General features: G+C 39.7%; 1 pseudogene; it reads left to right on the top strand.

Annotated features, from left to right (window-relative positions):
* Positions 1–19,524: 19,524 nt before the first annotated feature.
* Positions 19,525–19,842, top strand: LOC129034851 (small ribosomal subunit protein eS21-like; annotated as a pseudogene).
* The last annotated feature ends 5,335 nt before the right edge of the window (positions 19,843–25,177 follow it).

Raw genomic sequence — 25,177 nt, 5'->3', positions numbered from 1 at the left:
GCAGAAGGTGAAGGAGAAGTAAGCACCTTCTTCACGTGGCGGCAGGAGGTGGGGGAGAAATGCCACACATTTTCAAACAATCGGATTTCATGAGAACTTATTATCATGAGTACAGCATGGGGGAAATTTGCCCCTATGATCCAATCATTTTCCATCAGGTCCCTCCCTCAACATCAAGAATTACAATTTGACATGAGATTTGGGTGCAGACACAGAGCCAAACCATATCAACATCTTTGAGGGACATCTTGGGCAGGTGCTATAACTTTCCAGACATATCCTGCTATTAAAAGTCCAGACCAGTTTAAAACTTGAGACTTAAACATGATGTAAATCTCATCTTCTCTCTATTCCCTCCTCAACACTGCCAACCTCAGGCTGTTTTGGTGGCATAAAGAATTAGGATAGAAGTTGGGGACTCTTTCCTAATCAGTCTCAGACCCCTTAAAGGAGAAGGAGAAGTGTGTAATTCCTGACACACGAACATCCATCCCTTTCCTCTTTTGAGTCTAGCTCTCCCAAGGTTAGTGGAAAGTGGAGAGGAGAGAGACTTGTTGGAGAAGATTGTGTATGGAGGATGTCTTTTTATGTAACTACTAACATTTTGTGACATATTGGTGGTGGAGAGGCTCCCCTACTTGGGTCAGATTTGGACTGAGATTGATTTTGTTTTGAGGTCATTGTCCCTCACAAGTACCACCACTGTCCCTCAGTAGTACCATGTCCCTCACCAGTACCATTAAGATAAGTGGGGATTAGAGCACACCATTCATTGGCATACCATCATGGGTGCTTCCACTAAACAGTAGAGTTGAATAGTCATGACAGAAGCCATGACCTACAAAACCAAAAATATTTACTGTCTTAAACTTCATGTAAAAATTTGTCTACTCCTGTGATAGTTGGAAGAACTCCAGGTTGGAGTCAGAAGATATTAATTTTCGTGTCATTTCTACCTCTTTCTCAACTATGTGCTGAAGATAGTCTAGCTTTCCACCTGCCCATTATCCATTCCCTGCTTATTCTAGTAACTCACCCCAGGTAAAAGTTCCACCCAGGTAAAATCTCCGTTATGACACAGTTGCATCACTTAGGGTGACTTTAGGGGCAGCTCCAAACTGAGGACCCAGCTTCAAACTGCTTTAAATAAGAAGAGAATAATCACAGAAGCCCTCGGGCAGGCAAAGTTCGATGGCTCAGGGATGTCATTAAAGACCAGGAATCTTGCCACCTCTCTACTTTGCAGGTTACAGTGACATCTTAGTCTTAATGGTTTATTCCCTTTCTTCTGGTTTCATGTTGCCAATTTTTCTTGCAGGAACTACCTCTCCTAACAGAAACACTTTATCCAGAAGTGCTTTGTAAACTGTAAAGTAGCAGGTAAGTATAAGGAGTTATATTGTCATTGTTATGTTGTTATTTTGTGAAATCCCTAACAAACAAACAAAAAACAGCAGTGGGTTGTTGATTTAAAGTCTTTATTCTGGCCGGCCATGGTGGCTCAGGCCTGTAATCCTAACACTTTGGGAGGTCACGGCAGGCAGATCACTTGAGGCCAGGAGTTTCAAGACCAGCCTGGGAAACATGGCAAAACCCTGTCTCTACTAAAAATACAAAAATTAGCCGGGTGTGGTAGCACATGCTTATAATTCTGCTACTCAGGAAACTGAGGCATAAGAATCACTTGAGCCTGGGAAGCGGAGGTTGCAGTGAGCCAAGATTGCGCCACTGCACTCCAGCCTGGGCAACAGAGTAAGACTCTGTCTCAAAAAAAAAAAAAAAAAAAAAAAAAACGCATTGGGGATAAGGAATAAACAAAATATCTTGGTTCTTCAGTATTGATACATTTACTCTTTCATTCATTTATTCATTGATCATATACTAGAGTATATGTCAAACACTGTGATAGATGGTGGGATACAAGATTAAGACATAAGAAGATTAAGACAAAGAAACTCTATAATGATTCACTAATAAGGCCACATTCTGTGACTTTTATTTAAGGAGTTTTTACCTGGTTCCAAAGTACTTCTAAAAATGTTAACATCAGTCGTTAAAATTTGGATGCTCAAAGGTTAAATTTAACCACTATGTCCATTTGTTTGCCCAAATAGTGCTTTTAAATAATTGGACATTAACCCTTTTGGGGTCCACTTTATAATCTGCTGGTAGCTCTGAAAATGGGCGTGAATACAAAAATTTGCATACAATTTTAGGGAGTTCCATGAATCCTCAGGTAAAAGCTCTTTGATGTGACAGTTGTATCACTTAGATACAATTATGATTATTAGAAGGATTTAAGCTGCAATTAACTGTAAATCCAAGCTCATACTGCTTTGAACACTGCTTTGAACAAGAAGCAAATATACCTGGAAGTCCAATTAGGCCTTATGTTCCAGACCGAATTGTGTTCCCTTTGCCCAAAATTTATATGTTGAAGCCCATCCTCCAATGTGATTGTATTTCGAGATAGGGTAATTAAAGTTAAATGAGGTCATAAGGATGTTGCCCTAATCTGATAGGGCCAGTGTCCTCATAAGAAGAGGAAGAAACACCAGAGCGCTCTCTCTCTCTCCACGAGCACACACAGAAGAAAGACCATGCAAAGACACAGTGAGAAGATGGCAAGCCAGGAAGAGAGGCCTCACCAGAAACCAACCCTTCTGGTACCTTAATCTTGAACTTCCAACCTCCAGAACGATGAGAAAGTAAACTTCTATTGTCTAAGCCACCCAGTTTGAGGTATATTGTTATGGAAGACCTAGCTGACTAATATATCTTTCCAAAATTGGCAACTCTCTAAAGCCTTCTGTTGGCTTCCTGCAAAAGTTGTGTTACTCAAGGATGACATGACTATGGCTCTGATGTGGACAATGTTGCAAAAAGCCCTGAGGCCCATCAATAACATGAAAGATGGCAGCTGATGGGTATTGAGAACTTACCATGTCCCAGGTACCATACCGTGTGCCCTACATATATTATCTCATTTAATTATTATGATAGGAATAATTGTCCCTATCTGACAAGAAAAAAAGAAAACTGAAGGTATTTGACTCCAAAAGCTTTTCTCTCTCCATTATGCATCCCTAGTTTGAGTAACTAGGCTATAGTATGGCCCAAAACTGTACCCCCAAAGGCTGGGCTCATTGAAGGGGCCCCAAGTTCACAGTCATCTCTGATCCCACATTCAAACACTCACCCAGTCTTTCTGCAGATGCCCAAGATGAACCCTTAGACCTGTGTAGTGACAGATGCAAATTTGTTCTCTGGACTCAGATGTGCAGAAAAAAATAACTATTCCACCTAATACCTGTCTACACCCAATGGATAGTAGAAAAAAATCTAAATTTGTAACACTCTTCCAGTTTAAAACAATGCCATTTCAGATTAAGTACTTAGTCAGCCCAAATTTCATATATCAAAAAACTGAAACATGTGTAATCCACTCTTCCCATTATTAAAACTTAACGATGGAGCTGAATTAAGAAAAAAGAGAATGTTATGTAGGGGTGTAAGATGCCCAGTGCCTGCCTCCGCTAGACTGTGGATACCAGAAGGAGTCCTGGGAGAGAGGAAAAGACAAGAATGAGAAACCCATCCCCACCTCTGGTCCCAAGGGGATATAGCAGAAGTGTGAATAGACCAGCAGCCAAAGAGATAGCCTGTCCTTGTTTCCCCTCTCTGGGCTCTGGCTGGGAAATGGGGAAGGGTGCATCCCTAAAAATCCCTAAAAATGGGAAAGGGGGGGTGCATCCAAGAAGGTATAGGACGCCAAGGAAAGATGGCACTTGCCTCACTTACACATGTGGCTCTGAGGGGCGATCACCTGCCAGAATGTCCCATCACCACCATTGAAGAAATCATCTCTGAGTGCCTTTGACATGTCAGGCACTGATCCAGCACATCAGACAAGAAGATGACCATATTTTAATTGCATGCACGTGTGTGTGTATATGGATTTTTGGATCATTTGATTCTATTAAACTTCCTGAAAAAAATATAAATTTTAGAGATTAAATAGTATTTTCACTGCACCAGGGGCACTTTGGGATTTAAAGACCGTTTTTAAAAGAATCCTTTTGTAAAGTTTAAGTCCCCAGTTGTTTGTTTTGTTTTGTTTTTAATGCAAACTCAAATTTTTCCTATACATTTGGTTTACTTAAATTATACACACACACACACTCACACACAAAAATATCTCAATTCCCTTGGCAGCCTATGATATTTGCTTCATTTATCAGATTGGAGGAAGGAGAAATATTGAAGAGAAGAGGAAGATGAGATGGGTAATTTGTGCTGTGGAATTTTTAAATAAAGTTTTCCTAGAACAATCACATTTTCATATTTGCAGTTTATATTGTTTTTCTGTCATGAGTGGCTTAGAAACTAAACAAACAAACAAACAAAAATCTACATCAGAGGAAAGGTAATGGAACAAACTGAAACGCTGGTTTAGAACCACGAGTTTAGTGGGAGTTTATTATTATACTTCCTTAATTCTGCCACGTGGCAAGGTTTTCTATGTGATTAATGAGCCACCATTGTACATTACCAGAAGGCAAACAATTCCAATTACCGATAGAGCTAAACCATAATTACCATGCAAATGATTTCAATAATGTAATAGAATGGAATATCTGGTCATTACAGGGCAGACAATTCACAATGTTAATTGGGGTTAGTCTGTTTTCAGAGAGTAAATAATATTAACAGTAATATAAATCCAAACTAATATTAGGTTTGACTTTGCTTATGATCAAGGGGAATGGTCTACTTCCGAAATTACGTTTACATTACAAAGACAAACCATACTCGCTTCGGTTTCTATCATAAGTAAAATGATTTGTATCGAAAATACTGGGAAGCAAAATGATACTGAGATGAGACTGAAAATTTGAGAAGACAGGTCAGCAATTGAAGGCCTTTAGGCAAGAATTCAGACATGGGAATAGACAAGCTCTAATTCCCAGTGTTGCCTCCTGGGAGCAGGAGATGATGGTTGAGAACTCCGAAAAGAGGGGAGAACAAGGAAAAAGAAAACTGCTGTTAAGTCACCCTCTTAAATCCTACTTTTCCTTTCATTCTTTCTTCTATTATCCAAGTTTTAATCTTACATAACCACCTACTTGGTCTATTGTAATAGTTTTCAAGTCAGTTTCCTGCTCACTCCCTCCTCTTCCCCATTCATACTTACCTCTTCCCCATTCTGTGCAATATCAATAGAAAAACACGAAGTTCTTCCCTCCCACTACTAAAGTCCCAACACTTTCTACTTCCGTTCTGAATACCCAGAGGCTCCTTCCCCAAGAACCTTCCTCTCACCATTCTGTACAGTCCCTAGGAAGTGCATGGTCCAACTTGGCCATTTATATTTATTCTTCCAAGGCTCCCAAGGCTCCCAAGACTCAGATGAATTGGGGTTTTTTTGCTCCAGCAGCAGTGCCCTGAATTTTGTGAAGTTCCTGTTGCTTATACTTCCACAGTAGACATAGTTTATGTTCGTGGCTCCTCCCATCCTATTTTTAAGCTTGATTCTCCAGTTTCCCTCTTATTACCTGATCCATACATCCCTCTAACAAATTCCCCTTTATAAGATCTTGGCCAGAGTTCATTTTTGTGGCTTTCCAAAGAGGAACCCTAACTGATACACCTCTCCTAAGAAATTTAAGCCAGATCCACATGGCTTCCCCTGATAGGAGGGAAGACAGTCATGATTATCTGGCAAATTGGGGCTGTTTCTAAGGATTGCTTGCGGTCATTTTAAATTGGAAAATATCCTGTGAGTAGATGACATAATCAGATGCAGTGGAGGTAGTGGTTAAGAACCAAGCTCCAGAGCCAGGCCTTGCGGGTTTAAACCTCACTTCCTCCACTGAATAGTTGTATAACCTTGGGCAAGTTGCTTAAAAGTGAAATGGAGAAAGCAAGAAGCCATTCCTCCTGGAACTGCTACAAGAATGAATGAGCTGTACATGTGGAATTCATAGAACAGAGCCTGACACCAGCAAGCATTTGTAAGCATGTAAAATGTGATTATTAAGCCTTCTGAAAAAATAGGCTCTGTGAGTAAGCAAATAAGATTTTTAAAATAATGATTCAATCAACTTACCTGACATCCGTATACAAGTAATTGTATAACATCCAAAGTAGTCACCCTGGGGCTACAAATATTCTCATGATGTTGCCATTATTCAAGGTTTTTTTTTGGTCAGAATTTCTCCTTTAGAATTTTATTTAGAATCTGCCATACATAGGTTTGATTGCCCTTGTTCCAGCAAAAAAGGGATTTAGTTACAAAATCCCAACGAAAATAATGATTAGAATATGTAGGCTCAGTGTGTGACCATTCCTCCTTCTGGGCACCCAAGCCTTGTGCTGCAGGTAACCACAGAGGTGAGGAACTGTGAATCTTTGCCCCTGTGAGCCTCACTGGCTTGGGGAAACCAAGTCCTGTGGAAAAACTCCAAGTGCTTGCCTGGAAAGACTCTAAGTCTCCTTAGCTGCCTTGACAAGTTATCACATGGCTTCCAAGGAAACCTCAGTCCCAGAAAATTTTCTTGGCTCTATGTCCCATCTCACATTTCCTAAAGGTCTTGATCAGTAAGTGCTGCTACTACCGCCACCGCCTGTTGGTCCTTTGCCAAGGCTTGGGTGGGTTGCTCCCCAGTCCTGTCCGTAGTGCTTTCTTAAGCTCTCCAAAGGTATCCAGAGTCAGTCCATTCATCATAGCCCCTGACACATGTTAACTTGAATCAGTTCCCAGCAAACTGAATCTATGGGGTAACTGAAGGTCCAACCAATGCCTTATTAAGGTTTAACCCTCTGCACTGTTCAGGATTTGAAGATAATTGAGAGTGAGAAAATTTAGCTCCCAACTGCCAATAAGAGCAGGAAATAAAAAAGCCCATGGGCTCCCATCCCAGTGCCAACTGATGCTGTGCTTTTTATTCAGGACTCCCCAGTGCCGACAGATGTCTTGGTTGAGGGGTAGTGGTGGTAGATATCAACAAGGCACAGGTGTATTTCAATGTATGTGTGAATCAGAGAAACAGTGTTTGAGTAGAAGCTGGCATTGATGATCCTGTTATGATCCCAAAAGGTGGTCCAAGTGACCAAGTCCTATGGTGAACACAAGCAGTGGTACAGTCCTCCAGTAATAACTACTTTTTAGGGATACTGGCTCACCAGTGATGCCGCCTAGAAGGCCTCTGAGCCCAACCAGTCAGGCTCTTAGATGAAAGCTGCTTCAGTTCCTACAGCCTCAGAGACAGAGACAGATGATTGCCTCTGAAGCCAGTATGGACACTGAGTGCAGCTCAACGAGTGAGAAGAGGCTTGGGAATAGATGAGTGGTTCTGCTGCTCACCGCTGGGAAGCCTAAACTCCAGAGACAAGGGTTGGTGGGAGGAAAAGCAGGTTTATTCGGAGAATCAGCAAACCAAAAACATGGTGGACTAGCATCCTAAAGTATCATCTTAACTTGGTACGAATTTCAGGCTCTTTTCATGTTAAGGGCAGGGGGAAGAAGAGGGAGTTGTGATCAAGAGATGACAAATGACTGCAGGCATCTGAGCGCCAGTGAGGGTTGGAGGAGGTTGGCAACTTCTTTGTCGTTGGTCAGGTCACAGTGCACCTGATATATCTTTAACAAAGTACAGTTAATTGTTTACCTACTTTCCCTCTAATTCCAGAGTTAGTTACAGAAACTCCATGACTGCTGTTTTTGCATATTATCTCAGTGCTCTAAAATTATCCTAGCCTAGGTGCAGGAATGGGTAAATGCTCCTTAAACAAAAACGGAGTTAGTTATGTTAGTTCATTTGCTGTTTCCCTGTTACAATAAAAGCCAGGGCTGTTCAGAAACGGGGCTACAGTTGGGACTCTCCTGCGAAGACACAGGCTCCAGGGAGGTCATTCCCTACCCGTGCAGGGGAAACAGTCCCCGAAATGAGGGCAGAAAACAATAGAGGAGGCCCATTCTCAAGGCCCTTCTGGATTAGTGACCCACAGCATGAGGCTCCATGGAGACACCTGCAGCACTTACAAGGCAGAGCCCAGTGGGTTTCAGTGACAACAGGTTGGTATAGGTCTCCTGCCACAATTTTGACACCGAGCTCCTAACACCATCTTGGCAGTCTCAGTGACCATTTCTTCAGCAATGTTGCTAAACTTAAGCTAGTTCAAATTAACACCCAATTTTTTATAATTTCTCCTTTCTCAACTACTAAATCTTGTTCACATATATAAATTGCTGACTGTATGTATTAATGCTTTATTTTGAATTCTATAAATAAATATTCTTAAGGAAGATTCATCTGTTTTCATTTCTTATATTGTCCTTGTTTTGTTTTCAAGGGGAGATCAGCCTTATAAAATGAACTTAAGAACTTTGTCTTTCTCTAGTCGCTGGAACAGTCTGCATAAGCTAGTGAAGAATCTTTCTTCACAATTTGATGGGCTTAGTCTTGAAAATTGTCTGATCCAGGTGAGTGACAGCATGTGTGTGTGTGTGTGTGTGTGTGTGTCTGTTTTTGAAGACATTCAATTTCTCTAGTGTTAACAGGACTTTTCAGATTTTCCATATCTTCTTAAATCATTTTTGGTTCTCTACGTTTTTCTACAAGCTTAATGAACTATTTGCAAACTTTTTGGCATAAAGTTGGAAATATCTGTAATATCTTCTGTATCTGGTTGTGATTCCTTTTTCATTCCTAGTGTTAATCATCATTTGCCAGTAACAAATGCTTAATATCAATTATCATTGCTGTAAGTTTGTCTGTTTTGTTAGCCTTTTCAAATAAGTGTTTTAATGTTCACTGATGGTCTATTTTTTTGCCTCCCATTTAATTAATTTCTGCCTTTATCTTCATTATCCCCTTTTTCTCTTGCTTTAAGGTTACTCTGCCGTTCTTTTCCTAACTTCTCAGACTAAATAGTTTCTTTTGTAATTTTATATCTTCTTTTGTCTAATAAATGTATTAAAGCCATAAATCTAAAGTATTACAATAGCTAAATCCCATTATCTTTTATATGTAGTGTTTTGTTGTTATTCTCTTCTTAATATTTTGTAATTTTTATTATAATTTCTTCTTAAGATATACACCATTAATTGATAGTTATGAATTTTTTTAATTTCCAAAACTATGGGGATTGTTTTTAGTATCAATTGCTAGTTTAAATTGCATTTCAGTCAAACAACGGGGCCTACAGCATATTAATTTTTAGGTAATATAACTTTTTTGTGGCTCAGATTTTCTTGTGTGTCATTCAGTAATATGTGTATTCTCTAACTAATGGGATCAGGGCTCTATTATGTTCATTTTATTGTATTGCTCAAATTTTCTAAATCCTTAAACAAATTGTTTTATCAAATTTTGAGAACATATGATAAATTCTCCCATATTTAGTAAGAATATACCCATGAAATTCTTTAGGTATTCAGCTTTTTGAAAGACGATGTTCTTAGGTGCAGATGGGGTCAGACTATTTTAACTTCTTGTTTTTATTTTATTGTTATATAGTCACTCTCTTATCCCTAACATTGCTTTTACTGCTATGAAAAAGGTAGTATCAAGCTAATATTGATAATTAATATTAATAATAATGCTACTTTTTTGGTTTTTGACATGGAGTCTGGCTCTGTCACCCAAGCTGGAGTGCAGTGGTGCCATCTCTGCTCATTGCCACCTTTACCTCTCAAGTTCACACAATTCTCCTGCCTCAGCCTCCCGAGTAACTGGGATTACACGTGTGTGCCCCCACCCCCGGCTAATTTTTTTTTTTTTTTGTATTTTTAGTAGAAATGGGGTTTGGCCATGTTGGCCAGGCTCATCTCGAACTCCGACCTCAGGTGATCTGCCTGCCTCGGCCTCTCAAAGGATTACAGGTGTGAGTCACCACACCAGGCCAATAATAATGCTACTTTTAATATTGCTATCACAACTTTTTGGGGAGGAGGGCTTGCATAGAAAACTCGTTTCCTGGAGGCAGTGAGCATGGCTTGGGCTGCCAGCCTGCAAGCTCAGGACCCCTTTGCTTAGGCCAGTCCTCGGCGAGAGAAAGCAGAAGCATGCCCTATAAGCTCTGTCTTGTCTCTCCTTGCCCTGCATGTGCTGGGCAGGGACAGGGGAGCCAAGACTTTGCTGATGAGCCCTTCTTCATGGGCTGCTGACATCTGCAGATGCTGCTAAGCAGAAGTGCCCTGTTCTGAGCAGCTAATCCTGCTCCTCCTACCGTACTGCAGCTCCTCTCCACCCCGGGTAAGTCTATCCCGCTCTCTCACCGAGGACAAGGAGCATATCCCAGTGTCTAGCACATTTGATGGCTATCAAGACACTTCAGCCTAAGCTCAGCTCTGCCATGAAGAAGCTCGGAGACTGGGAAAATCTACTTGGCCTGTCTGGGTGTATGTTTCTTCTATAAAGTAAGGGAGGTACATGTTTTTAAAGTTTGAGATCATTGATAGCTAAGGGAAATGCGATGAATCTATCTAACTGTAGTAAGTGATCTTGTTTTTAACATATTATGAATTTCAAATCCTAAGTGCTTCACTGAGAAATTAGACAAATCCTCAGAATTAGGCACAAGAAGGCTTGGTGATGGGGAATGGCAGGAAAAGCCATGAATAATAGGAAATATTTATTAGATTGCAGCCTGGTAGAGCAGGAGCAACTTTCTTTTAAAAAAATCAAACTAATGATGACTTTTTTTTTTCCAGAAAATTCTCCTTTTTCCTAAATTTTCACATATCTGGGGAAAATGACAATTTTCAAAACAAAGCAGGTGTAAGTATGGCTAAAACATGTTTAATACATAATATCCCTTTGAATTTTATCTTGGTCCTCCAAACATCTAACAAAGTAACTTTCTCCTAAGGAAAAAAAACCAAACACATACATATTATAAAGAGCTTTTCCTAGGAAATCTTACCTATACCAGTGTTTTCACCCTAAAGTGCTACATAATTTGGGAAAATCCCGATACTTATCAAAATTCAGATACAAAAAGCACAAATCTGAAATCCCAGGCACAGTTCTCCTGCTTCCTTATTGTCAAGCCTATGAATTTCACTAGGTGGCAGCATGTAATAACAAATAATGACATTATAAGGTTATAAATAATAAAACTGTAACAAGCTACTTTAATAGCAAATGTCAGCCTCACAAAGATTCTAAAACAATAGAAAGAGTTCTAGTCCTTTTTCAGCATAACTCTAAAGTCCTTTAGAGGACTTTTTTTCTCCACACATTCACACATTCTATTTTAAGTAAAAATTATAGAACTAAAGCCTAATGGCTAGAGGGGTTAGGATTCTCTTTGACATCTTTTCTTTGTTAATATTTAGATAAAAGAAATGAAAACTCACCTCTAAGCCAAAAGAAGTTTTAAAAGATACCAACAATTAGTTACAATTAAGACTTTCTCAAGGTCAGGATTTTATTTGGCAATTAGTGATCTAGAAAAGAATGCCAAAATTTTTGATCCAGAAAAAAACATACCAATGCAACTGAAATATTTAAGGCCATAGGTAGCATTCTACAAATTCAGGGCATGAACATGTTTTGCCTGGCCTGAACTCTGTGTGTGTACGTGTGTGTGTGTGTGTGTGTGTTTGTGTGTGTGTGTGTGCAGAATTGTCCATATTCAAATTTGAACTTTTTCACAGAAAACTGAGAGAAATTAAGGAAGAGCTAAGTTGATAGAGAGTCACTTTCATAGATCGGAAGACTCAATATTATTAAGATGTCAATTCTACCCAATCAAATTTCCAGCAAGCATTTTTGGTAAAGATTGACAAGTTAATTCAACAATTTGCAAATCCAAATGACACAGAATTGCCAAAACTATTCTGAAACAAAAAAAGAATAAAGTTTAAGAACTTAAACTACCTCATTTCAAAACTTATTCGAAAGCTGCAGTAACCAAGACAGTATGATAGAGATACAAAGAGAGACATACACATCAGTGGAAGACAAGACAATGAAGAGTTTAGAAACATGCAAACATATATGGCCCATTAATTTTTGCTGAAAATGTCAAAATAAATAAATGGAAATACAGTAGTCTTTTTAGTAAATGGTGTTGAAAAACTAACTATCCATATGCAAAAAACGAACTATCCATATGCAAAAAAACTCAATTTTTAATTCACACCACACATTAAAATTCATTTAAAATGGATAAGACCTAAGCGAAAAAGCCATAACTACAAAACTTCAATAAGATGGAAAAAAATTTACATTAAAAAGCACGAAAGAAAATCCTCACAACTTTGGGGACAGGCAAAGAGTTCTTAGATAGAATAGCAAGGACACACCATAAAAGAAAAATTGATAGATTTGACCTTATCAAAACTTGTCCTTTCTAAAAGGCACTATTAAGAAAATGCAAAGACGAGCCACAGATTGGGAGAAAATGTTCACAATCCATATATATGAGAAAACACTTGTATTCAGAATATATAAAGAATTCTTCCAACTCAATAACAAGAAGACAAACAAACACCCAGTACAAAATGGACAAAAGATTTGGATGCTTTATTGGCTAATAAACTCATGAAAAGACAGGCAACATCTTTAGTCTGTAGACCAATGCAAATTTAAACCAAAATAAAATATAACTGCACACCTATTAGAATGGATAAAATTTAATAGACTGGCAATATCAAGTATTAACGAAGGTAAGAAGCAACATTGCTGGTGAAAAAACCATCTGACAATTTCTTATAAAGTTAAATGTATATTTACCATCTCACTATTCAGTATATACCCAGAAGTAACCAAAGCATACGTATATGCACATGAATCTCCATAGCAGCTTTATTCATGATAGCCAACCATTGGAAACAACCCAAATATGTGGTTTGATTGGATAAACAGATTGTGGTATATTTATAAATAGACTACCATTCAGAAACAAAAAGGAACAAATTACTGATAACAACATGAATTAATCTCAAAAATGCTTTGTTGAAGAGTCCAGACACAAAAGAGTGTATACTATCTGATACTATTCATATAAACAGTCAAAACTAATGTGGCGCCTGGGTGCAGTAGCTCACACCTGTAATCCCAGCACTCTGGGAGGCTGAGGCAGGTGTATCACTTGAGGTCAGGAGTTCGAGACCAGCCTGGCAACATAGTGAAAACCCATCTCTACTGAAAATACAAAAATCATCATGACGTGGTGGCAGGCGCCTGTAATCCCAACTATTCAGGAGGCTGAGGCAGGGGAATCGCTTGAACTCGGAAGGCAGAGGTTGCAGTGAGCCGAGATCGCACCATTGCACTCTAGCCTGGATGACAGAGAGAGAGACTCTATCTCAAAAAAAAAAAAAAAAGAAAAAAAAAAGAAAACCATACCGTGACATTCTGCATTCGAACAAGCACAACTAGTCTATATTAAGAGCAAGCAGATCTATGGTTTCTTGAGATTGGAGATGGGGGACTTTGAATGCAAAGGGGCATGAGGTAACTTTTTAGGGTGATGGAGTCAAACTTATGTCTTGATTGGGCTGGCAATTACATAAGTGAATATATATAGAGAGAGAAACTTATCAAACTGTGCATTTAAAAGAAGGGGGGGAAGTATACAAATTATCCCACAATAAAGATAATCAAATTAGTGGGCCCAGAAGTGTGGGGAGGGGAAATATAAGACAGAGTAATTGCACCAACGTTGCTGTTTTCTGCAGCTTCCCTTTGATGCGTGACACATGTGTGCTTCCAGTAGCCATGCTTCATGCTTTCTGCACTAGAATATATTAAGGATTCAATACAAATAGCAAAGAATTCTGTCTCTCCACCTACAAACACTTCACACTTTATTTTTCTGCATTTTTGTACATCTGCTTTTCTTTCTGTCATCCGGACTGCTGCACTAGTCCAAACATAGCAATGAAGAGTATTGTGTGTGTGTGTGTGTGTGTGTGTGTATATATATATACACATATATATGTCATCTGCCTTACATAAAATCCCACCAGTCATAAGCCCAGCATAGCAGACACTGGGAATATAAAGCCTACCTGCCAAAAAATAGTAAGTGCAGAGACCATCACATATTTATTTCTAAGGAGTCACACTTCACCAAATGAAAAAGGCTCCAGGGGAGGTGGAAAGGACAGGGCCAAGAGACAAGCATGGGAACTGGCCTTAGGAAAAATCCAGGAACCCTGTCATTGAGACAGGAAAGAAGAAGGGCTGAAAATAGAGGTGTTGTGAGGGGGATGCTGCAGAATCGGCAGCCTTTTGTCTCTGCATCGTGGAAGAAAAAGTGGATAGGGTGGGGTTGGGGCTTGAGGGAAATGAGAAAAGTTTGCAACAGCCACTGTGAAGAACTGGAAACAAGTTCACCACCGAAGAGCGGTACTGACACTGCTCAGTGCCAGGTTGATCAGAAGCCTTCAGTTTCTGAATGCACCAGTCAGTCTCCAGGCAAAATGGTCTCTTCTGAGAGTCTTGGGACTGTTCTTTTTTCACAAGCAGGCATTTGAGCATTTTGAAAATGCAGAAGTATATATATATATATATATATATATCACTACACATCTCTGGGTAGTGAGACTATGGAGGTGTTACTTTATATTACTATTAGGTTGGTCAAAAGTAATTGTGGTTTTCATCGTTACTTTAATGGCGAAAACTGCAACTATTTTTGCACCAACCTAATATAAATGTCCCTAAGTCTTCTCCTTTCCAGCTTAACATCTCAACCTACAATCATTCCTCAAAAAGCAATCATTTTGCCATCTTGGCAGTTTTCTCTTGGAAAAAGATAAATTACTACAAAAAGTTAATAATTCTTCACATTACTTTATGTGATGGTTAACTTTATGTGTCAACTTGGCTGGGCCACAATGCCCAGATATTTCATCAAACTTTATTCTAGATGTTTCTGTGAATATGGTTTTTGAATGAGATTTGTATTTAAATTGGCTGACTTTGGGCAAAGCAAATAATGTGGGTGGGCCCCATTCAATCAACTGAAGGCTTTATTAGAACAAAAACTGATCTTCCCCCTGAGAAAAAAGAATTCTGCAGGTGGACTGACTTTGGACTTGAAGTGCAGCTCTCCTGTGGGTCTCCAGTCTGCTGGCCTGCACGAACAGGTTTTGGACTCACTAACCCTCCACAACCACATGAGCCAATTCCTTAAAATAAACCCAGATAGATAGATAGATAGATAGATAGAGATATAGCAACAAAGATAGATATAAACATAGACATAGACACAGACATAGACATATAAAGATAGCAATATGTAATTCTGTTGCTTCTATTTCTCTGGAGAATCCTTGCTAATATACCTTATTTTTTTAAATGCCTTCACATAAGCTATCCAGTAGGTGGATCATGGAAGCCATTTTGCTAATCAGCTCATACAGATTTCATTCACTCAGAAGGAGACATAACATGTAAGATCCTTCCTCCATTTCTTCTCACTAACAGTAATTTCCAAATACCAAACCCCATAGAGACCACCAAATTTTGTCTGATATTTAGTATATCAATAGAGATAAGAAAAGAGTTAGTTACACCGTTGTATGTTCATTTTTTAAATTAAGACATTTATTAACAAGTGCTTGAAGTTTGTTAACTTTTTTGAAAAAAAAGTCATTATAAACTTTTATTACAAATTAAAAATGTTCTTAAAAATCTCAACTTGACTGGATATAAAACATTTAAAAATCTTTAAAGGCACATTGAGTGAAACCAAGCCTCCATTCATGGCATTTAAAAAAATAATTAGTGAGCAGGAATTGGTTTATTTTCCAACTTTCCCACTGATCTTCAAATACATCACTTTTGTTCAAATAATGCAAGGTTTCTAACAGTCCAATTGTAAAGATTTTTACTAAAGTGGATTTGAAATTTAGCCTCTAATCTATTGAGAATGATGAGGATTTTGCTGGAACAAAGATGACTAATAATTATTATCAAGAATTGCAACAGCTAGGCTGATGCAATTGGCAACTCACCCACATATTTCCAAAAGCGGCCCACCTTTTATAGATGTGTGATGTGATACTAGCACCCTTCTCCTCAGGCTAAGCTGCCAGGGTCTTTTCTTTGACCCAGTTTGTTGACAACTCATTACTTTCAAGCAAACAAATCCTTGTCCCTGTGTTTAGGATGGGAAGAGAATTGAGGAACATAGTATATACAGGATATATTGTCTCTCTTTTCAACTCTAGTTATGTAGGATTTTGTTTGCGGGGCAGAGCTACTTTAGATGAGAAGCACCAGCATAGCTAAACCAGATATTAAGATAGTGAAATTGCTTTGTACTTGTTGGAACATGGCTGCCATCCTATGCAAACACCTTCACCCCATACTGCCACTTCCTCTTCTCTGGTACATTCTTAGGACCCCTCCAAGACCTTTCCACAATTTCTAACTAAAGGGATAATGCATGGCAGAGTTGGGGCCCCCAGGACCCTCATCTGGAGCTACTGCCAGCATTTATTCCAGTTGGGCAGCATCCATGCCCTATTGATTGCTGAATATTCTAATAACATACTTGATTGATAGGAACATTTTTGAGCATCTTTTGACCTCCTTTGTTTGCTCATAGAGAGATTCTGATTGCTCAATCTATTTTTGTTAAAAATAAGAAGTACAAGCATTTGTATAACAATCTACCCTTTGTAGCTTTCCCAATACATTAGCTTATTCAACAACTAGTCATTTAGCCCTGCTATGTTCCAATCACTGTGATAGGTATTTACACACACATGTATATGCACACATCATTTATTCCTCATGACAGTCCCTAACTTGGGTGGTACTATAATAATAATTTTACCAAAAATTATAATATTAGCAATATTATATATTAGTATATTATTATTGTTATATTATTAGTTATAATAATTATAATCACTAATAATTATATCACCATAATTATATTATTATTATATATTATTCTGTATGCTAGATGACAGGCACTATGCTAAACACATAACATGGATTTGCCAATTTAATCTACAAAAATGTCTTGAGATATATTCTTTTTTCATCCCCATTAGATGGACAAGTCAACTGGGACTGGAAAAGGTTAGGACACATCCTTAAGGCTAAAGAGCTGTAGGAACAGGGCAAGGACTCTGATCCAGGTTATCCAGTTCCAACTTTTCCACTGTTTTCTCCATTGTTCCAAGTTCCCTTGCATTAGAAGTTGATATTGGCAGAAGTACTGAATAACAGGGCTACAGTAATTTCTAAATGGATACAAGTATCTTGAGTTCTGACTTTCAGTTTTGGCATTGGCATCTTATATTTTTGACATTAGAAAAGTGACAAATTCATACAAAAACCAACTGTTTTCTAAACGAAGCTCTGCTCCAATTTCTCTTTGCTAATTATTCCGTTTAAAGGATGGGCATTTTGCTAGCCTTTGGAGACTCTTTCTGTGTTTTTCTTATAAATTTTATTTAAGATTTCTACACTGATATATCTTGCTAGGGATATTATAGAGAAGAAGCGAAAGCTTGAGCTGATTCTGTCTCCTCTCCCAACTTTTTCCTACTCTTGTCCAGGGAGGAATGCTAGACCATAAGCTTTGAGGAGAGGGACTATGTCTATTTCGTCACATCTCCAGCCACCAACCTAGTGCCTAGAACATAAGAAAATAATAAATATTTTTTGAATGCTGGAATAAGTATGGGTAGTGCTTTTTAAATGTCTATAAGAGCTACAATTGTCATAAGTATGATAACTGTATGTTTTAGCTCCCACAACATTCTGCCCACGCCAACCAGGTTAAAAATCCACTATATGTAGTGTACGACATCTTGCATTTGGTTCTCTCTTCATTCTTTTATAACACTTACAAAAAAATTCATTCATTTATTTAACAGATATTTGCTGAACACCTCCATATGCCAGGCAATTTGCTAGATTGTGGGACTACAGTGATGAACATGAAGGTAAGTCAGGCCCCTTCTCAGAGAGCTTAGATCATAGTTGGGAGGAGGAAACAGGATAAACACATCTAACAAACAAGTTTTTTAAAATAAGCAAATTAATTAGCAATTGTTTGAAGGACTATGACAAAGATAAACACGGGAAAGAGATGGAGCAGCTGGGAGTAGCAGTGAGAAGGTGCCCTTTCAGTTGAGACCTAAAGGATGAGGATGACCCAGCCATGCAAAGAGATGAGAAAAAGAGCCCTCTAGGCAGAGAGGAGAGAGGATGAGGATGACCCAGCCATGCAAAGAGATGAGAAAAAGAGCCCTCTAGGCAGAGAGGAGAGCAAGTGCAAAGGCCAAGGTTCCTAGGGAACAGAAGGGAGGCCAGAGCTGCTAAAGTCCAGTGAGTCACGGAGAACAGCGAGGGGAGGAGCAGCCAGGCCTAGCAAGGCTCCGTGGTGCAGTTTGGATTTTATTCTCAGACAAATGACAAGCCAGTAAAGGGAGATGAAAATAATTGTCTCTACTGTGGAGAGTGGGCTGAGAGGGAAGAATAAAAGCAGTGGGGTGATGTGGGTTGCACTCACAAGATGACAGTGGAAATGGAGAGAAGTCAATGGATTCAAGTTCTACAGCAACTGGTTATGTCAGACAAAGGGAGAAGGTAAGGGAAAGGACGTGACTTAAGCAACCAAGATAGGGAAGAGTAAGGTAGGGGTAAGTTGCAATCAAGAACTTTCCTCTAGCCCTCTAGGCAGAGAGGAGAGCAAGTGCTTCCCCTTCACCTTCCGCCATGATTTTAAGTTTCCTGAGGCCTCCCAGCCATGCTTTCTGTACAGCCTGTGGACCTGTGAGTCAACTAAACCTCTTATCCTCATAAATTACCCAGTGTTTTCCACTGGCTATGACATACCCAAATGGAAATATCAAGTAAGCAGTTGGATATACAAGTCTTGAGTTCAGGAGAGAATGAAATCAAAGCTGGAGGTAGTAAATCTGGGAACCAACCACAGATAGTTGGGATCAACACCAAGCTAATACATACAAGGATCTGCTATTTAAATACCAGTTATGAACCATGCTAATTCTATGATCTTGAGAAAATAACGACCTCACTCCGCCATTTTCTCATCTGAAAAATGGGAATGAAAGTAATGCTTTTTAGGGTGGTTGTGAGGATTAATAAAATGATCCCTAGTACCTGGGTAAGCGCTCCAAGAATGTTATTGTAACTGGTTTATATTATTTTCCACAACTGCCTTTACACTTGCTCTAGGTATGGCCGTTTTAAGACAACTAAAGCCTGAATGCTTTCCATGGGGTCCACTCAGACATGCTTGCTCATTCAAACTCTGCAAGTCCTGGAGGCTTACCCCTCTGCTGGCCCAAATCCTCACCAGCCATCTCAAATAGCTTCAGCCAGCTTTGCAACTTTGGAATTCTCCAGGCTAGAGAAAGGCACCAGTCTCATGGAGTGATACATCAAAATCCACTCTCCGTAGACATCTTCCCTTCGAGATCTGCTTTGAGGGCTGCTCTAACTTGGCATAAGAGGACAAACTCTCGGCTTTCTCTTGCGCGCGTTGTATGGTGGCAGCAGGCGCAGCCTCGAAATGCAGAACGACGCCGGCGAGTTCGTGGACCTGTAAGCGCTGCGGAAATGCTCCGCTAGCAACCGCATCATCGGTGGCAAGGACCACGCATCCATCCAGATGAACGTGGCCGAGGTTGACAAGGTCACGGGCAGGTTTAATGGCCAGTTTAAAACTTATGCTATCTGCAGGGCCATTCGTAGGATCGGTGAGTCAGATGATTCGATTCTCTGATTGGCCAAGGCCGATGGTATCGTCTCAAAGAAGTTTTGACTGGAGAGAATCACGGATGTGGAATATTTGTCATAAATAAATAGTGAAAACCTAAAAAAAAAAAAAAAAAAAAAGGACAAACCCTCTTTTCATCCCACAGAGTGAGGAGTCAAGAAATGTCAAAATGCTCGTACACCTATAAATCCTCTTTAAGGCACCTTCTCAAGCCCTTTCTTACATAGTTGAAGGGGGTTGATGGAGTTGATAGTCACAGGTTCTGTATTGTAATTTCTCAGTAAGTCCTAAAAATGTTTCCAGTGTCACTATTTATAATGTAGAGAACTTGTACATTATAATCAGCTTTGAGCTTCAGCCACAATTCCAAGAAACAAGAAACATCTTGATATGGTTTGGCTCTGTGCCCCCACCCAAATCTCACGTTAAATTGTAATTCCCAGTGTTGGAGGAGGGGTCTGGTAGGAGGTGACTGAATCACGGGACAGACTTCCCTCTTGCTGTTCTCCTAATAGAGTTCTCATGAGATCTGGTTGTTTGAAAGTGTGTAGCACTTTCTCCTTTGTTCTCTCTCTCTCCTGTTCCACCATGGTAAGAAATGCTTGCTTCCCCTTCACCTTCTGCCATGATTTTAAGTTTTTTAAGGTCTCCCAGCCATGCCTCCTGTACAGCCTGTGGACCTGTGAGTCAATTAAACCTCTTTTCTTCATAAATTACCCAGTCTCAGGTCGTTCTTTGTAGCACTGTGAGAACCGACTAATACACATCCTATTTCCCACCATATATATTTAATTTTTAATTTTTTTCTCAGTATCAAATCTATTAGCCCATATAGCCTCCATGCAAATAAATACTGTCTCATGAATCTGAAGTCGAAAGAGATTTAAGACAAATGATGGTATATAATACTGCCTCTCCTTTCTATATGCTTACGTATTGGGTTACAAATATGAATAAGGCCTTACAAAAATCTGTATTATAGAGAAGTTTGCCAAAAAAGTCATCTGGGTGATGTTTGAGTTTAAGGGAAGGTGATAATTAACCGATGCATTTCTCCAGAGTTCAAAACTAATTAAGAAATGGAGTCAGATTCAGAGAAGCCAAATCATTGGCTGTATAATATAGAAAGGCTAGAATGGAGAAGGCAGCTTATCCTTTAGTCAAATGTAGGCTTGGCCAGGTGCGGTGGTTCATGCCCGTAATCTCAGCACTTTGGGAGGCCTAGGCGAATGGATCACCTGAGGTCAGGAGTTCGAGACCAGCCTGGCCAACATGGTAAAATCCTGTCTCTAAAAAAAAAAAAAAAAAATTAGCTGGATATGGTGGCATACGCCTGTAATCCCAGCTACTCAGGACGCTGAGGCAGGAGAACTGCTTGAACCCAGGAGGCAGTGGTTGCAGTGAGCCAAGATCATGCCACTGCATTCCAGCCTGAGCAACAAGAGTGAAACTCCATCTCAAACAACAACAACAACAACAAAAAAAAACCACGTAGGCTTCCCACTACTTCCCTCTACTACCAGCTCAGAAAGGCAGGCTGCCATATTTGTCAAGATGAAAGCCTGTCCTTGAAACCCTCCCACATGGAGGTGGGAGTCATGAAAGCATGCTTATTGTGGCAGGCAGATCTCAGAGAGAGAAAGGAGGGACAAATAATCTGAGAAGCTTGGACAAGAACAGATAAGACTTTCCTTGCCTTCTAAATCAGAATAATGAAAATGGAAGCAGATGCTAAAAGTAATCCTTGCATCTATTTCCTTCCTTTCTGTTCCAGAGAAAGGAAGGTTGGAGCATAAGGGTACCCCTCAACAGGAAGAATGAAATGCTATAAGAATAGAGAGTACAGAAAGAACACCTTCAAGTAGAAAAACCCACGAATGGCAGAATCCATGGATGCTCACTTGTTCTGAGCCTGTAAGGTGTGATTTTTTTTTGTTTGATTGTTTTTAAGGAGAAGGTATGCAGGAAGCTTTCCATTCAGAGGGGAAGCATGAGTGAAAGACAAGTGGAGGAAGGCAGTTGGGCTCAGGGAAAGATTAGTGGGCTAAACTTACTTGAAAATCCAGGGTTTGGGTGGGAGAAGAGTGAGAAACAGTGAAAAGGCAATCTGAAGCCACATCAGGGAAGGTCTTGATTACAAGTCAAGGACTTTGTGTACTATTCGGTCAAGAACTGGAAGGCAGTCAAAGTTTTTGAGTAGGAGAGGAGCATAATTATAGCAAGGCTTTAAGAAGACTAAGTGGGCAGCAGAGTGCAAAATATATAATCTAAGGAGAATTTGGGAAGGAGAAAGTTCAGTTAGAGGCTCCTGTATAGATTGGAAGAGGAAGTAACATTAATTCATGTCATCGCAGTGGGACTCGAAGAAAAATGACATTTGTATAGTGCTTTAGAGTTTACAAAGTTCTTGTTGCATTAATTACTTCATTTACTTCATTTGATATGACATTTGTGGAAAGTAAGTTAGCTCAAAGATAAACAGACCATAAGACAGTTTACAGTCAATAAATGTGAAATGAATAAACATAAGACTCTAAAGGGCTCAGTGACTACACACAGGAGGGAATGCAATTGAGGAGTCAAATATGACTCACAGCCTTGAATAACCGGAATTATTCATTCATCAAGTATTTGTTGAGCTTTTGCTATATGCCAGGAAAAGTTCCAGATGCTAGGATTACAGCAAAGAACATGGTAGACAAAGACCCTATTCTCAGGGAGCTAATGTACTAATGAAAGAGAGTATCAATAGATATATAAAGAAATATAAAACATCATATGACAAAGGAAAAAACAAATCAGGGTAAGAGGATAGAGTCTGTGGGGGTGCTTTTTTAGATATTATGGTCAGAGAAGGCCTCTTTCCGAAGTGACTATTGGGCAGAGACCAGAAGAAAGCCAGGCAGTGAGCCAAGTGAAGTTCTAGGAGAGAAGTATCTGGGGCAGAGAGAGTAGCATGAAAAAAGCCCTGAAATGGGTGTCCATCTGGTGTGTTCAGAAAGTAACAAGGGGGCCTGTGTAGGTAGCAGAGTCAACAAGGAGGAGGTGATAGGTAATGAGCCCAGAAAGATAGCCAAAGGCCTAATCCTGAATGGTCTTGTAAGCCAAGGTAAGTACCTCCGGCCTTTGTTTGGAGGAATCATTTATAGAGAGCAAGAGTAAACAGATACCAGTAAGAAGGCACCATGGGAGCCCAGGGAAGAGAATGGTGGCTTGAACTGATGTAGCACTGCTGGAGGAGATGAAAAATGGCCAGATTCCAGATCTATGATCAGGCAACGTTTGTACGATTTTTTTTTTATTGGATTTGATGTAGAGTAGAAGAAAAAGGATGATTCCAGAGTTTGTACTCAGAACAGCTGGATAAATGGTGGTGCCCTTACCAAGATGGGGTATGGTGGGCAAAGACAGCAGGGGCTTTGCTTAGCCCCTGCTAGATTTAATAAACGTCTTGGACATTCAAGTGGAGATGTTTTGAAGGAAGGATGTGATCATGGAGTTAGGAGGAATGTCAGGGTTAGAGATATAAATTTGAGATGGCTTCACCACCATCAAAAATAAAGAAACCAGGAGAGAGAAGTAGATTCACATACTGTATGTATTCACATTCAGTATGTATTAAGTACAGAAAAAGTGTGTGAATCCACTTACTATGTGTTAAGCACTTTTTTAGGCCCTGAGTGTACAGACATCAAAGACATACTTCTTCACTTCCAAGGGCTCACAGTTCACCTGGGAATACAAACAAGTAAGCAACCAGCTACACTTTAGTGTGATACGATCTATAACAGAAGTTTCCAAGGGGTGCTATAAGAGACAGCAGAAGGGCATCAGATGCAGGAAGCCTTCCTAAGGAAAACGATACACAAGAAAAATTTGGAGGGTTGAGGAAGGAATGTTTTGGGACAAAAAATTCAGGCCCGAGGAGAAGGATGTTTCAGGGGGACAGAACATAGTTTTCAATAGCATAGAGGCATGTGAAACATGACATGTTCATGAAACTGCAGTTATGTGATATGACTGGAAAAGAGGGTGCTTGTAGAAGAGTGGTAAGAGATGAAACACGAAAGGTGAGCAGGGGATAGGCCAGAAAGGTCTCTTTAGCCCATACTGAGGAGTTTGAAGGTGAAGAAGACAAGTTTTGTTTTAGAAATGCTAAGTTTAAAATACAAATGCATGCTGCTCAGGTGATAGATGCACCAAAATCTTACAAATCACAACTAAAGATCTTACTCGTGTAACCAAGCACCACCTGTTCCCCAAAACCTATGGAAATAATTGTTCTTTTCCAATCACTCTGGGAGCTTTTAATAGACACAAGTGCTGCAGCCCCATCCTGCATATTCCAACATAATTGTTCGGGGGTAGAGACCTGACATTGGTCTCATTAAGATGTGCTTGTGTGTATATACACAATATACATGTATATGTATTACATATGTATATGTATATGTATACGTATTCATATATATATATACAGTACATATGTGTATGGATTCATATTTCTACAATACATATGATTATCTCATTTCTTTCTATAAAAATAAAATAAAATACAAATGGGACTTGCCTAGCAGGTAACAGAAAATGGGAGATTAGAACTCCAGGGGAGGTCAGGGTCAGATTTATATTTCTAGTTATGTCTGTATCTGTCATATTTCAAAACCTCTGTCATAGAAATCATCATTGAAGCCATAGGAGTGAATTAAATATCCAAGAAATAGAAAATGCAGAAAAAAGAGAAGTAAGAAAAGAACAGTTCTGTAGGCAGACCCCACAATTAGAAGACTAGAGAAGGCCGGGCGCGGTGCCTCACGCCTGTAATCCCAGCACTTTGGGAGGCCGAGGCGGGCGGATCACAAGGTCAGGAGATCGAGACCATCCTGGCTAACACAGTGAAACCCCGTCTCTACTAAAAATACAAAAAATTAGCCAGGCGTGGTGGTGGGTGCCTATAGTCCCAGCTACTTGGGAAGCTGAGACAGGAGAACGGCGTGAACCCGGGAGGTGGAGCTTGCAGTGAGCCGAGATGGCGCCACTGCACTCCAGCCTGGGTGAGAGTGTGAGACTCCATCTCAAAAAAAAAAAAAAAGAAGAAGACTAGAGAAGAGGAAGGGGAGTCATTATGGAGCTCAGGGAAAGAACAGTCAGGAGGATTTAAGAGCTGGAAGAATACAATGTCACCATCACCACGGAAACGGACTCATGAAAGGGACAGTGGTTGACAATATCAAACACAGAGAGGTTAAGGAGGGCAAAAATGGAGAGAAGGTCATCAAATGTGATGACCACGTGGTCCTTTGGTGACCTTTGGGAGAGTAATTTAGGAGAAAGCAGGGGTAAAAGTCAGCAGCAAAGATGTTGGAGTAATTAAGTTACAAAACGTGAAAACAAGGAAGGTGGACTCTACTAAGCCTTCTTTTCCAAGCCCGTCCCATTTTCCTGC

The sequence above is a fragment of the Pongo pygmaeus genome, chromosome 3 (assembly GCF_028885625.2).
Source record: "Pongo pygmaeus isolate AG05252 chromosome 3, NHGRI_mPonPyg2-v2.0_pri, whole genome shotgun sequence".
In the NCBI taxonomy this organism is placed as follows: Eukaryota; Metazoa; Chordata; class Mammalia; order Primates; family Hominidae; genus Pongo; species Pongo pygmaeus.
Note: the sequence above shows the minus strand (reverse complement) of the source record. Positions and strands in the feature narration are given on the sequence as shown.